Source organism: Eschscholzia californica, unplaced genomic scaffold, assembly GCF_041429995.1.
Source record: "Eschscholzia californica isolate CP2 unplaced genomic scaffold, dmEscCali1.0.p SCAF_6, whole genome shotgun sequence".
Taxonomy (NCBI): domain Eukaryota; kingdom Viridiplantae; phylum Streptophyta; class Magnoliopsida; order Ranunculales; family Papaveraceae; genus Eschscholzia; species Eschscholzia californica.
Window position 1 is genome coordinate 90,845 of NW_028238483.1, and position 12,206 is coordinate 103,050.

Genomic DNA, 12,206 nt, shown 5'->3' on the forward strand with positions numbered 1-12,206 from the left:
CGTGCTTAAAAACAAGATAGAACAATTCTATGGCCATACTAGAACCCGCATTCACATCCATACACACATAATAATATGACATTCATAAAACACCCAAGTATGTATGAGATTCGCTTACTTCGGTCGAATCTAGGTTTGCTATGTTCTAGATAGCTTTTCGGGAGATACTACCGACATCTCTATGTCTAACGTGCCTTAAGTCTAATTATCTCATAATTCTGACTAATGGCTCGTTCTGGTTTTATCCTAAAAGATTTTGAAATCGTTTTGGAAAAACTCCGATTCGGGCTTTGGTGGGCCCGGGTCGCTTTCGGAAAAAATATGGTCAAAGTTGGCAGAAGAAAATAACCTCCCACTTAAGTCAAGGCCCAAAAGACCCGAGTCTAACTCCAAAGACTTAAGTCAAACTTGGTCAAGGGACCCTTTGACTTGACCCAGTCAAGTCTCGGTCAAGGTCTGAACCAAGGTCGGACCCGGATTGGCACGTTCCAGACCGTGCCAAGTCCCTCGGGTGGTCGCGTCCTGGCCCTAGGCCAGACGCTTCCTGCCCAGCAGACGCGTCCCAGACGCTCTGCCCAAGTCTGTGCTCCTCGGACTCCCAGTCCGAGGTTGCTTCTGGTCTCACCAAACGCGTCCCAGACGCTATATAGAAGGTCTGTCCTGGTCGCGTCCGGATTCTCAATCCGAGACGCGTCCGGACATGTCTCTGTGGTCGCGTCTGGAAGACGCGACCTCACGTGCTGGACGCGGATCCTTCGGGATCCCTGTCCGAGACGCTCTCGGACTCCCAGTCCGAGACGCTCTCGGACGCGTCCTAATCCGAGACGCTCTCGGATTCCCAGTCCGAGAAGGACTAGTGTCACGTGCATATTGTTGAGCATGCATATGACGTGACGAGTGCTAGGAGCACGTACGAGCATATAGGCCGTAGGGCCGAATACGAGGTCGAGATAGGGCAAGAGTGCCAAGCAAGCTTCCTTAGGCCATGCACGGGACGCCCGTGGCATTCAAGACTTTGTCAAGGATACGAAGGGTCATTTGGACGAGAGTATGCCTGGTTAAAAGGATTGATGTTTCCTTGTGGAAATAGGCAAAACAAGAAGTTTGCACCTTAGGAGGGGGTGGTCTCCCTTCCTCATATGCATCCAGCATATGTCAAGACCTCGTGGATGGGAGCTCGCCCATCCTTAGCATGGTATGCACGAAAGTGAGCATCCTCGTGGCGCAACCCATGAGGCCGGCCCAGCGTATGCGAGAGAAGCATATTGCACGGGTTCCCTTGTCATAGGAAATGGCTCGGGACAGTACCTGGAGATAGGTTACTGCGGGTTCCTTTGGAAAAGGTGTTGCATGTTCTCATGCCATGGCGAGGCGTGCGTCGTGCTAGCATATTCCATAAGGAGGATTGAGCTATTCAAGGGGCCAAGCCTTGATGTGCTATGTTGGGCATGAGGTAGCTTATTAGAGATGGATGCTCCTATGCCCAATGTCCGGATGGTAGCCGAGACGATAGGTGACGGATGCTTGAGACTAGATGGCAAGATCCGCATATGCGGCTTGGTGTGCTCCGCACATATGTTGGTATCCTTTATAGTGGGCGAGAGTCTATGACTCAAGGAAGCGTTATACGGGACGGCTCGAGCTATGCTCGTAGGTTGGGACACGTTGGTGTCATGCCGCATTATTGGTTGGGAACCAAGATGACTTGATAGTCGAGATGCTCCGAATATGTTCGGGAAGGCTGGCTATGTGTTAGGAGGGAATACATAGCGCCGCACGGTACGTTAGGATTTGATATTCCGCACTATCGACCCGTGTCTTTGAGCATAATATGCCGGGTCGACCTAACGTGACAAAAAGGCCGTGACAATTGGTATCAGAGCCTGAAGAGGTACAGGCTAGAAATCTACTACACTCTGATACCTATTTGACAATTGGTATCAGAGCTTGATTGGTCAAGCTTAAGAGTATGGAGCTCTGATCCTAGATGAGAAATGGATGTCAGAGCCTGAGCAGCAGGATGAAGATGCACGAGTGAAGATGTATTGCATCCTGATACCCATTTAACAATCGGTATAATAGCCTAGTGGATAGGCAAACGAGTATGTTGCTCTGGTCCTTGTGATAGATGGATCAAGAGCTTGATAGCTTACAAGATATGTTCCAAGAGCCTAGTGATTGGGGCGAATGGATGTGTTTTGGGAGCTTGAGAGGACAAGCACGAAGATATGCCTAAGAACATGTGGTATGTTTGGAAGCATACTTCTAGAGCCTGGAGGGCAGGTTCAAAGAGATGGTATCTATGCTCGAAGAGTTGACGAAGAGCTTAGTGATTCTCCCACTATGGTATGTGGTATACCGGAGTGTGTATGAAGAGCCGTGTTGAGAGCATGATTCCAAGAGATGGCTTTCAGAGTGAGATGCATTCAAGATGATATGGTCTCTGAAGCTATGGAGCAAGATGGGGCCTTTGTCGAGGGATGCATGGTGCATAAGGCGACGAGAGTTCCGACGGAAGGAATAGGCCGTGTGCACGGATGCTACGGTGGTAGCTATACTTGGGTCTATGTTCCTTTGAGCAAGAAGGACATATGCTAGATATGAGATGGAACCGTATTGACACAAGAAGTCATGTGCAAGCTGTAAGAGTTCAGTGTGACTTGGTTGGCAAGAAGGTACCATATATACTTGGGTCCTTTAGAAGTAAGGACAAGTGCAGAGATGAGATGAACCGAGGATGGCACAGTGAGTCGTGTGCGAGCTTAGTGCAGTAATGCTCGGTACGATTTGGTGCGCATTGGGTACATCATATGTTAGAGTCCTTTGAAGTGGACAACAGGCTTGGTATGAAGTGTACCAAAATGGCAAGTAGAGTCAGGCTGAGAGCTTGTGGTAAGCTAGTCTGAGTAAGCTTGTTGGATTGGCATCCAAGAGTGGAGCTATGTTGATCCGAGTGATACTTGAGCGTTAGAGCGGGGTATGGCAACAAGGTGTTGAAGGATACTCTCTTATGCTTAAGCCGAAGGTAGCATCGAGTGACTTGTGATGTTGTGAGTTCAAGCTACTTACAGAAGACAGTGGTCAAAGAGTAAGATAGAGGGACAGTGGACAGCATGGGGCAAGTTGGTGCTAGATCAAGTTGTGCTTATGTGGTATGGTGCACGATAGAGTTCGGCACGATGTGTTGTAAGCGCATTTGAGTTCCAAAGAGAACGGACTCACTTGAGATGAGACATGGATATGCTAACACAGTTGTGTGAGGTATGTCGCATGAGTGCTATAAGCCGAAACCAACATTGAAGCTTATGGTCATATTGGTGTGAAGTCTAGATGACAGATTCACGAGACCAAGTGAAGTACTGATGGTAGTTGGAACCGAGTTCAAGCCGTCAAGTAATATGAGGGTCGTTGTATCTGAAGTGGATCGGCCCATGTTTGAGTTATGCATTGGAGGTAAGTTGGAACCGAGTTCAAGCCTACAGTGTGCAATGAGTACGTGGTGACTGAGAAGAGATCAGCTCACGTTATGAGGATTCAGAATGGTGTGTCGTGGTGACATTAAGCATCGTTCAAGTCTGAAGATAGTTGGGACTAAGTTCATATCGTCAGATACATATGACAACGTCGAGTTTGCAGTGGAGTTGTAAGCCGTATGGTGCTGCATGAGATGTGTTGGAACTTATGCGGTGGTACGTTCGGATGTGTTCAAGAGGGACACGAGCCTACCAAGATGCTCGGGTTAAGGAGCATCGCCAAAGATTAAATGGCAAGTGGGTGTCTAGATGTAGTCAGAGAGGACGTTCCCAAGAGTATGCCAGTGGTGGATGGTTTGGTACCATGTAATTCTCGCGGAGAGAAGCTACCGTGCTCGTTTAGTGGACATCGAAGGCAACACAACAATTTCCCGAGGAAGGGATGGCACGGAGGATGCCGAGCGCACGAGGCGCAAGCGCGGAGGCGCACAAGTAGAGGCTTGTTTGAGTTGCACAGAGGTGCAGGTGCAGAGGCACAATCGAGGCAAGGGTCGTCGAGAGAGGGGCGACATTGCGAAGAGTTCAAGTGGTATACACTCAAGGGTGCAAGTAGTGATGCTTAGGTACCAGAGTGCACTTGATGTGAGAAGCCGGAGGGCGTAATGAGGGTCTCAATGAACAAGCAAACCAAGGAGTCAGAACGTGGAGTACATGGGTACGTTGGGTCTGATCCAGAGGTGAGTGACATTGAAGACGAGTTGCTTTGCGATGGCAACATTGCAGGCACATGGCAAGACGCAGTGGCGTCGAGATGCTAACTCGGGTGAAGGCAACGGTTGCTGAGGTACCAGGGTGACGAGTTGTGTCGCAGCTCACTGCGATACGCATGGCAAGATTGGTCACAAAAGCAGAGATGGAAGGTGACAATCGAGATGCCAACTCGAGGTGAAGCCGAGGAGGTGAGGTACCTGAGTTCGAGGAGCGGCGGAGGCTGCATGAGAGAAGCGACATTGAGCATGGATGAATGGTAGAGAAGACCATTATCCTAACGCATCGGAGGATGCATTGCAGAAGATTGAGTTTACCCGGAGGGGGAACCTGCGCGACGAGACTGCGTAGTTGAGTTCGCACGGAGGTGCGGTCTGCCGAAGGCATGAAGGTGCAGTGGTAGCATCGGAGTGGAGGCAGAGGATTGAAGTGCTCCAAACTTAGTCGACGAGGACGTCGACATTACAAGTGGGGGAGTATGTCACGTGCATATTGTTGAGCATGCATATGACGTGACGAGTGCTAGGAGCACGTACGAGCATATAGGCCGTAGGGCCGAATACGAGGTCGAGATAGGGCAAGAGTGCCAAGCAAGCTTCCTTAGGCCATGCACGGGACGCCCGTGGCATTCAAGACTTTGTCAAGGATACGAAGGGTCATTTGGACGAGAGTATGCCTGGTTAAAAGGATTGATGTTTCCTTGTGGAAATAGGCAAAACAAGAAGTTTGCACCTTAGGAGGGGGTGGTCTCCCTTCCTCATATGCATCCAGCATATGTCAAGACCTCGTGGATGGGAGCTCGCCCATCCTTAGCATGGTATGCACGAAAGTGAGCATCCTCGTGGCGCAACCCATGAGGCCGGCCCAGCGTATGCGAGAGAAGCATATTGCACGGGTTCCCTTGTCATAGGAAATGGCTCGGGACAGTACCTGGAGATAGGTTACTGCGGGTTCCTTTGGAAAAGGTGTTGCATGTTCTCATGCCATGGCGAGGCGTGCGTCGTGCTAGCATATTCCATAAGGAGGATTGAGCTATTCAAGGGGCCAAGCCTTGATGTGCTATGTTGGGCATGAGGTAGCTTATTAGAGATGGATGCTCCTATGCCCAATGTCCGGATGGTAGCCGAGACGATAGGTGACGGATGCTTGAGACTAGATGGCAAGATCCGCATATGCGGCTTGGTGTGCTCCGCACATATGTTGGTATCCTTTATAGTGGGCGAGAGTCTATGACTCAAGGAAGCGTTATACGGGACGGCTCGAGCTATGCTCGTAGGTTGGGACACGTTGGTGTCATGCCGCATTATTGGTTGGGAACCAAGATGACTTGATAGTCGAGATGCTCCGAATATGTTCGGGAAGGCTGGCTATGTGTTAGGAGGGAATACATAGCGCCGCACGGTACGTTAGGATTTGATATTCCGCACTATCGACCCGTGTCTTTGAGCATAATATGCCGGGTCGACCTAACGTGACAAAAAGGCCGTGACACTAGGACGCGTCCTGAGCGTCCGCGACTGGCCAGACGCGTCCTGGTCAGTCCGGTCTCTGGACAGCACCCAATTTTCTTCCAAATTTCTCAAAAATTCCAACTTTTTGCTGTTTTTGATGAATTCTTCATCCAAAAATCAGCAATTTGAAAACTCTTTTCAAAAAACCATCTGCTTTAAAATTTTATTTTGAAAACTCTTTTCAAAAACACCAAATTTTAAAGTCTTCCCATTGAAACTCTTTCAATTTTCTATCAGATTAAGTCTAAATCTAATTTAAACTAATCAATTCTATGTCTAAATCCCTATTCAAACATAAAATAATCTAATCAATCAAGCTCGAATCTAATTCGACTAGTCAGAGATAGTTTCATGCAACCGGCTCGTGATGCCACTGTAGGGTTTTGTGTATCTCATACACTACCTAGTGTTGTAAGCGGAATCTCAAACATCTCATGTTTAACACTAGATTGCCCAGGATCTATATGCATAAACTAATCAATGAACTAGAGAGGGATAAATACCTTAACGCGTTTTTCCCTCGAACCATTCCAATCGCATGCAAAGATCGAGAGCTCCAACTGTAGCTCCTCTACTTGAGACACCGAGTGAATAGACTTGATCTCCCTTCCTTTCAGACTGCTAGGTTTTAGTAGAAGGTTGAGAAGAACTCTTCTTCTTGACTAGATTGATAGAATGGGAACTTTCTCTCTATATACCTCTCTCTCCAATAGCTGTATATTCAGAGAGAGAGAGAGAGCTGTATAATTTTTCCTTAGAGAAAAATCCACACCTTTTCTGTTCTCAACTGACCCAATATATAGACAAACCCTAATTAGAATCTCATTCAGATTAGGTTTTCTATTTTCTGGGTCACAGAAAAGATAATTACCAAAATACCCTTTTGGGGTATTTTGATAATCCCCTTAAGTGTGGCCGGCCAGGGCAGCCCACTATGGGCCTTATATGGCCGGCCCACTTACTCTGGTCGGCCATCTCATGGCCGGCCCAAAGAGCCTTCCTCTATCTTGTCCCGAATCTCCATTCGGACCCTTTTCGGCCTTTCCAGTTGAATCCCATCCAACTTTAGCCAGTTCCCGTCTAGTCAAATCTCTCCGATCAAGTTACCACTCTTATGTGTAACCCGTTGTAGGATCCGGTCTATGTTAGCCTCGAATCAACTCCTTGATCCGATGATCGTAGTTGGCTTCTAGCAAAGCATTACGACCCCTAATTGGACCGGACTGGATGATCTTTACGTGTGGTCATCGTTATCCTAACTGACAAATTGATCGCATTGCCACCTTGGTCGAAGGACACTCCTTCGGAAGGACATCTCCTTCAGACCGAACGGATAAATCCTTCAATAGGTACCCTCGAGCGCGTCCAAGACGCGTCAGGGATGTCCGAGACGCTCCTGTCTCGGACTCCTTGTCTCAGAAAACGTACATCGAGAAGGTGTTGGAACGTTTTGGTATGACTGACGCAAAACCTGTCAGTACTCCATTGGTAGCACACTTCAAGCTTTCGGGGGAACTGTCACCAACAACTGATGACGATACGGAGTACATGTCTCGAGTGCCTTATGCAAATGCAGTAGGTAGCATTATGTATGCTATGGTGTGCACAAGGCCTGATATTTCACATGTTGTTAGTGTAGTAATCAGATACATGGGTAGACCTGGGAAAGGTCATTGGCAGGCTGTGAAATGGATACTACGGTATCTGGGAGGAACTGCGGAGCTTCGTTTGGTTTACGACAGAAGGGCTGACACTTCTGGTTCGGTAGTGGGATTTGTAGATTCGGCTTTTTTGGTGGATCTTGATAGGGAGAGGTCGCTGACGGGCTATACGTTCACACTCTGCGGGAGAGGCATTAGTTGGAGAGCAGTGTTGCAGTCGGTGGTAGCGCTGTCTACAACGGAAGCAGAGTACATGGCAGCAACAGAGGCGGTGAAGGAGGCAATATGGCTGAGTGGTTTAGTTCGGGATTTGGGCTTGAAGCAGGAGTTGACAGAGGTCCACCGCGACAACCAGAGTGCTATTCATTAGACCAAAAATCAAATGTATCACGAGAGAACTAAACACAATGACGTCAGGTATCACTTTATCAAGGACGTGATTGAACAAGGGAAGATCACGATGAAGAAGGTTTCTACGGCAGAGAATCCAACGGATATGCTGACCAAGGCAGTTACAACTTTCAAGTTTAAGCATTGCTTAGACTTGATTGGGATTTCCAGATGTTAGCCTTACCAGGGCTGGAGCGACGATGGCTCAGAGGCGCTGAGCTATGATGGTGGCAGATCTAAGTCAAGAGGAGCATATTCAAGTCAAGGTAGGGAATTGTGAGAAGTGACTCGAATATGAATTGGTATCGAACCCGGTTGAACCTACCGAAGCTTGGACCCATCAGCGGAGCTGATTACTGAGAAAGAGCTGGCATGCGAAGCAGTGCTCTGAGGCAAAGCTGGACTCCGAGACAGAGTTGGAATGCGAAGCTAGGCTTATGTCGGTGATTAGTGTTTATTCGTGTATAATGTCAGTTGTAAAGAGAGAGTCGGTGAGCCGGTGGGATTAGGGTTTAGTGGCTATATAAACTAAACCCTAAGAAGATATCAGTAAGACACAATCTCACGAATCTCTTGTGTAAACTTGTTTGCTTACATAGTGAAAATCATCGCGTCATTGTCGCCGTGGAGTAAGTCTCACCAACCGAACCACGTAAATCTCTGTGTTCTGTTCTTGATTGTTCTTTACTATTCCTATTGCTTGTCTTGGATTACTCGTATTGTTCACATTAACCCCGATTTGGCACAACCTCTTCTTTTTGACTAGTTAGATAGCTTGGGAATTTTCTCTCTTTCTCTCTCTACTTGATGTTGTAGAGGTTGAAAGCTTCTTGAGAAATTACACACCTTATTCAAGTCCCTAAGAGACATTATATAGAGTCCTAAGTTACAGTCCAACCCTAATTAGGTTTCCTACAATTCCCTTTTGAATAAGATTAAGGAAATAGTCGAAAATAGAAACTAGTTTCTATTTTCTCATTCTCTTAGTTGTGGTCATCAAAACCAAGCCCAACTGGGCAGATCTGACCAGCCCCCATTAGGGAAACCATCCAGCCAAGGTCGGCCCCAAGCCGGGCCTTAAATCTTCACTTTTATGCCCCGGCCCAAAACCCCTACTTTCGGGCCTTTCGCGCTATCTGTGCCTAAACTTCTTTTAGGCCTATGAGACATGTTTATGGGACTGTCCCATGATTATATGTCTCATCCTAGTAGTGATATCATCTGATCGAATAGACATTCTTTTGTGTAACCCGATGTAGGATCTGGTCGAAGTTTTACGCGAATTACTTCGTAATTCGACGACCGTAGTTGGTTTCTAACTAAACCGTACGACCCCTAAATCGTCTGAACTTGATGATCTTCTTCATCAATTGTCTTATTTGACAAATTGCTCGTATTGCATCTTTGGTTGAAGGGTATCTCCTTTATCTCGGACTTGGAGTCCGAGATGGCCTATGTCATCTAATGCACGAGACGCGTCTAGGACGCGTTTGTGATGCACTTAGGCATCTCAAACTTAACGTCCGTGATGGCATAGGTGAAGGTCCCGAGCCTAGACGTGTCTGGCACATCCCAATGCCTCTCGGACTTAGAGTCCGAGAGGGCATATGTCTAACCCGATAGGTTGGACGCGTCTAGACGCGTCCAGCACGTTCGTAGGCATCTCGTTCGAGATGGCCAAAGATCGTTCCTAGGTCAGACGCGTCTAGGACTCATCTGACCCGGCTAGGCTAGGCTAGGCTAGGGCGCGTCTGACCAAGGGATTGAGCATGTTTGGAACGTGATGTCCCTAGGTCCGGCCTATGATTAGGCTAAGCCAAGACAAGTCTTGGGTTGACCCGAGAGTAGTCAAAAGGCTTTGACCAAGGTTTAACTTAGGTCTTTTCGAGTTTGACTCGGGCGCTTTTGGGCCAACCTTTTCTCCTGGTTCCATGCATGATTTTTTCGACATTGCCCCGGGCCATCCGAGTGCCCAAACGGAGTTTTTCCAAAAATCGATTTTAGAAATCGTAAAGGAAGAAACAAAACGTGCCATTAGTCCAAATTTTACGAAAATAGACTTAAGAGCCGGTTTAACATAGAGATGTCTATAGAACCTCCAGAATAGCTATCCAGACTATAGCAAACACAGATTCAACCTTAGAGCACGGATCTCATACATACTTTGTCATAATTATGAAAGCATATTATTGTGTATGTATGATGTGAATGCGCAAAATAGTATCGCCGCAGAAAACTTTATATTTTTGTTTCTAAGCACAAGTGTGTGTGCCCATGTTATACTGAAAGTATAGGGTCTTAAGAAACCATTGAAGAACCTTATGATGAGATCATGGTTCAAGTGGGAGTATTCAGTGGCGGTTCAAGGATGGTAATCCACACAACCAAAGGCGAAACAAGAAGTAACCTAAGAAGATTGGATCTTTTAGGGGCCATACTAGGATCTAAATTACTTGATTTATTTCCTTGCGCGCATATACTTACTTATTTACGTTTTAGGTCATGAATGGTTATGTTAGAGCTCACAGTAACGCATGTATGGGCCAAAATACGTCACCAGGAACGCCCCCCAGAAATCCACGATTGATGGGCCTACGCGGTGACCAAGCCCATGAATTAAATGACTAATGGGCCCAACCCATTTATCTTCAGGCATCCCGAAGCAACGTCAAAATACGGAAGTACGTCCAGCTCTGGATAAAGTGGTTCGTCCTCACCTGTAGGTTAAAGTACGGAAGTACGTCCAGCTCAGTATAAAGAGGTATGTCCTCACTAGCGGGCCAAAGTACGGAAGTGCATCCAGCTCCGAATAAAGAGTCCGTCCTCACTAACAGGCCAAAGTACGGAAGTGCATCCAGCTCTGAATAAAGAGTTCGTCCTCACTCCCTCAGCAGGTCAAAATACGGAAGTACATCCAGCTCTGGATAGAAGAGGTTTGTCCTCTCTGCCTCATCTGACCTCTCTTCGTATATCCGTTGGGGAGGCGTTACCGTCATTCAAAATGACAATATCCCCAATATATATGTTGGATGGGAGTTACGATATCCCCATTCATGGAAATAACTCCGTGCGTTACCATACTCAAGGCAACAGCTCACCACCAGGTGACGGTTGACCAAAACGGACAGTTGACCAGAAAACTCTATATAAGGGTTAGCTGGTAATCGACTAGGATAACAACACCCGACATCCAAATTCACTTGCAATCAGCAAACCACCTATTTTCTCTCTCATATCAATCATCCAAACCTTTGGTAGGCAACCAACGATTGCTACTACCATCATCTCCTCACCTCCTGAAAGAAGACGAGCGATCCTTCTCTCTCCTAAACGATCACCTGTTGAAGGAAGATGAGCGATCATTCTCTCTCTTAAACGATCACCTGCTCAAGGAAGACGGTGATCTTTCTCTGTCCTAACGACCTGACAACCAAAGAAGGACGACCAGACGACCGTTCATTTCTCTCTCCACACGACTAAGGGGTGCAAGGGCTTTATTTCACTCGACGACCAGAGAACTAGGCAGGCATACACTCGACTGTACCACCTTTTTCTCCCAACGACCGTCTCGTTGAAGCATCAGATCTAACTCCATAGCTTAAACTCTGGTTTACAGTTCTTATTTACTCTTTGCCAAGTTTACTGACTTGACCGTCGGAGCCCACTTAGGCCAGCACCATCCCGGTGTCCCCTAAGATCTCACGGTCACGTGCGTTGTTGTCTCTTTTGTCACAGGTTAAGCCCAAACACGTTGTCGATGCCCGCAAAATTATTAACTGGTGGAGGTTCGACTTCCGGTCAACGACCCGGTCTCCGCTGACTTCTTGACCCCGCGAATTCTTACCGCCACAACGCATACTTGATAAAATACGTAATAATCCCTAAAAGAATTTTTAGTATAAGCCTACCCAGATTAAGACACCTGTTGATCCCTTATTCATCGATGGTGGGTCTGCCTCCGCAGAGTTCCATATTTTACCTCGGGACAATATGGGTAGACCTATGAAGAAGTCTACGCGTCTAAATTGTTATTCTCAACGAGTCAGCAAAAGCGTTTTGGACTTCGAGGCATAGGATGAGTTTGACACTCAAGTGTGAAACTCATCAACCAAGAGTCGTAGGAGTATGATCAGTAAATATGTTACTCACCCAGGACGACAGAGTTAAGAGCAGTGCCTTAGTACGCTTTGATGTTAAGCGCCTGAGTTTCATCCTGTTGCGATAACGGCTCTCCGAGGAAGAAACCATTTCTCATGATGGCTTTGTTGGGTTTGCAGCAACAATACTATTACCGACAGCATATATAAAAGTGTCGTTGAAAATAGTGGTGCGTACTATATCCGACAGCACGTATACTGTCGACAATGGTTGCTTTGTCCGAAAAAAAAATTGATTTCCAATTT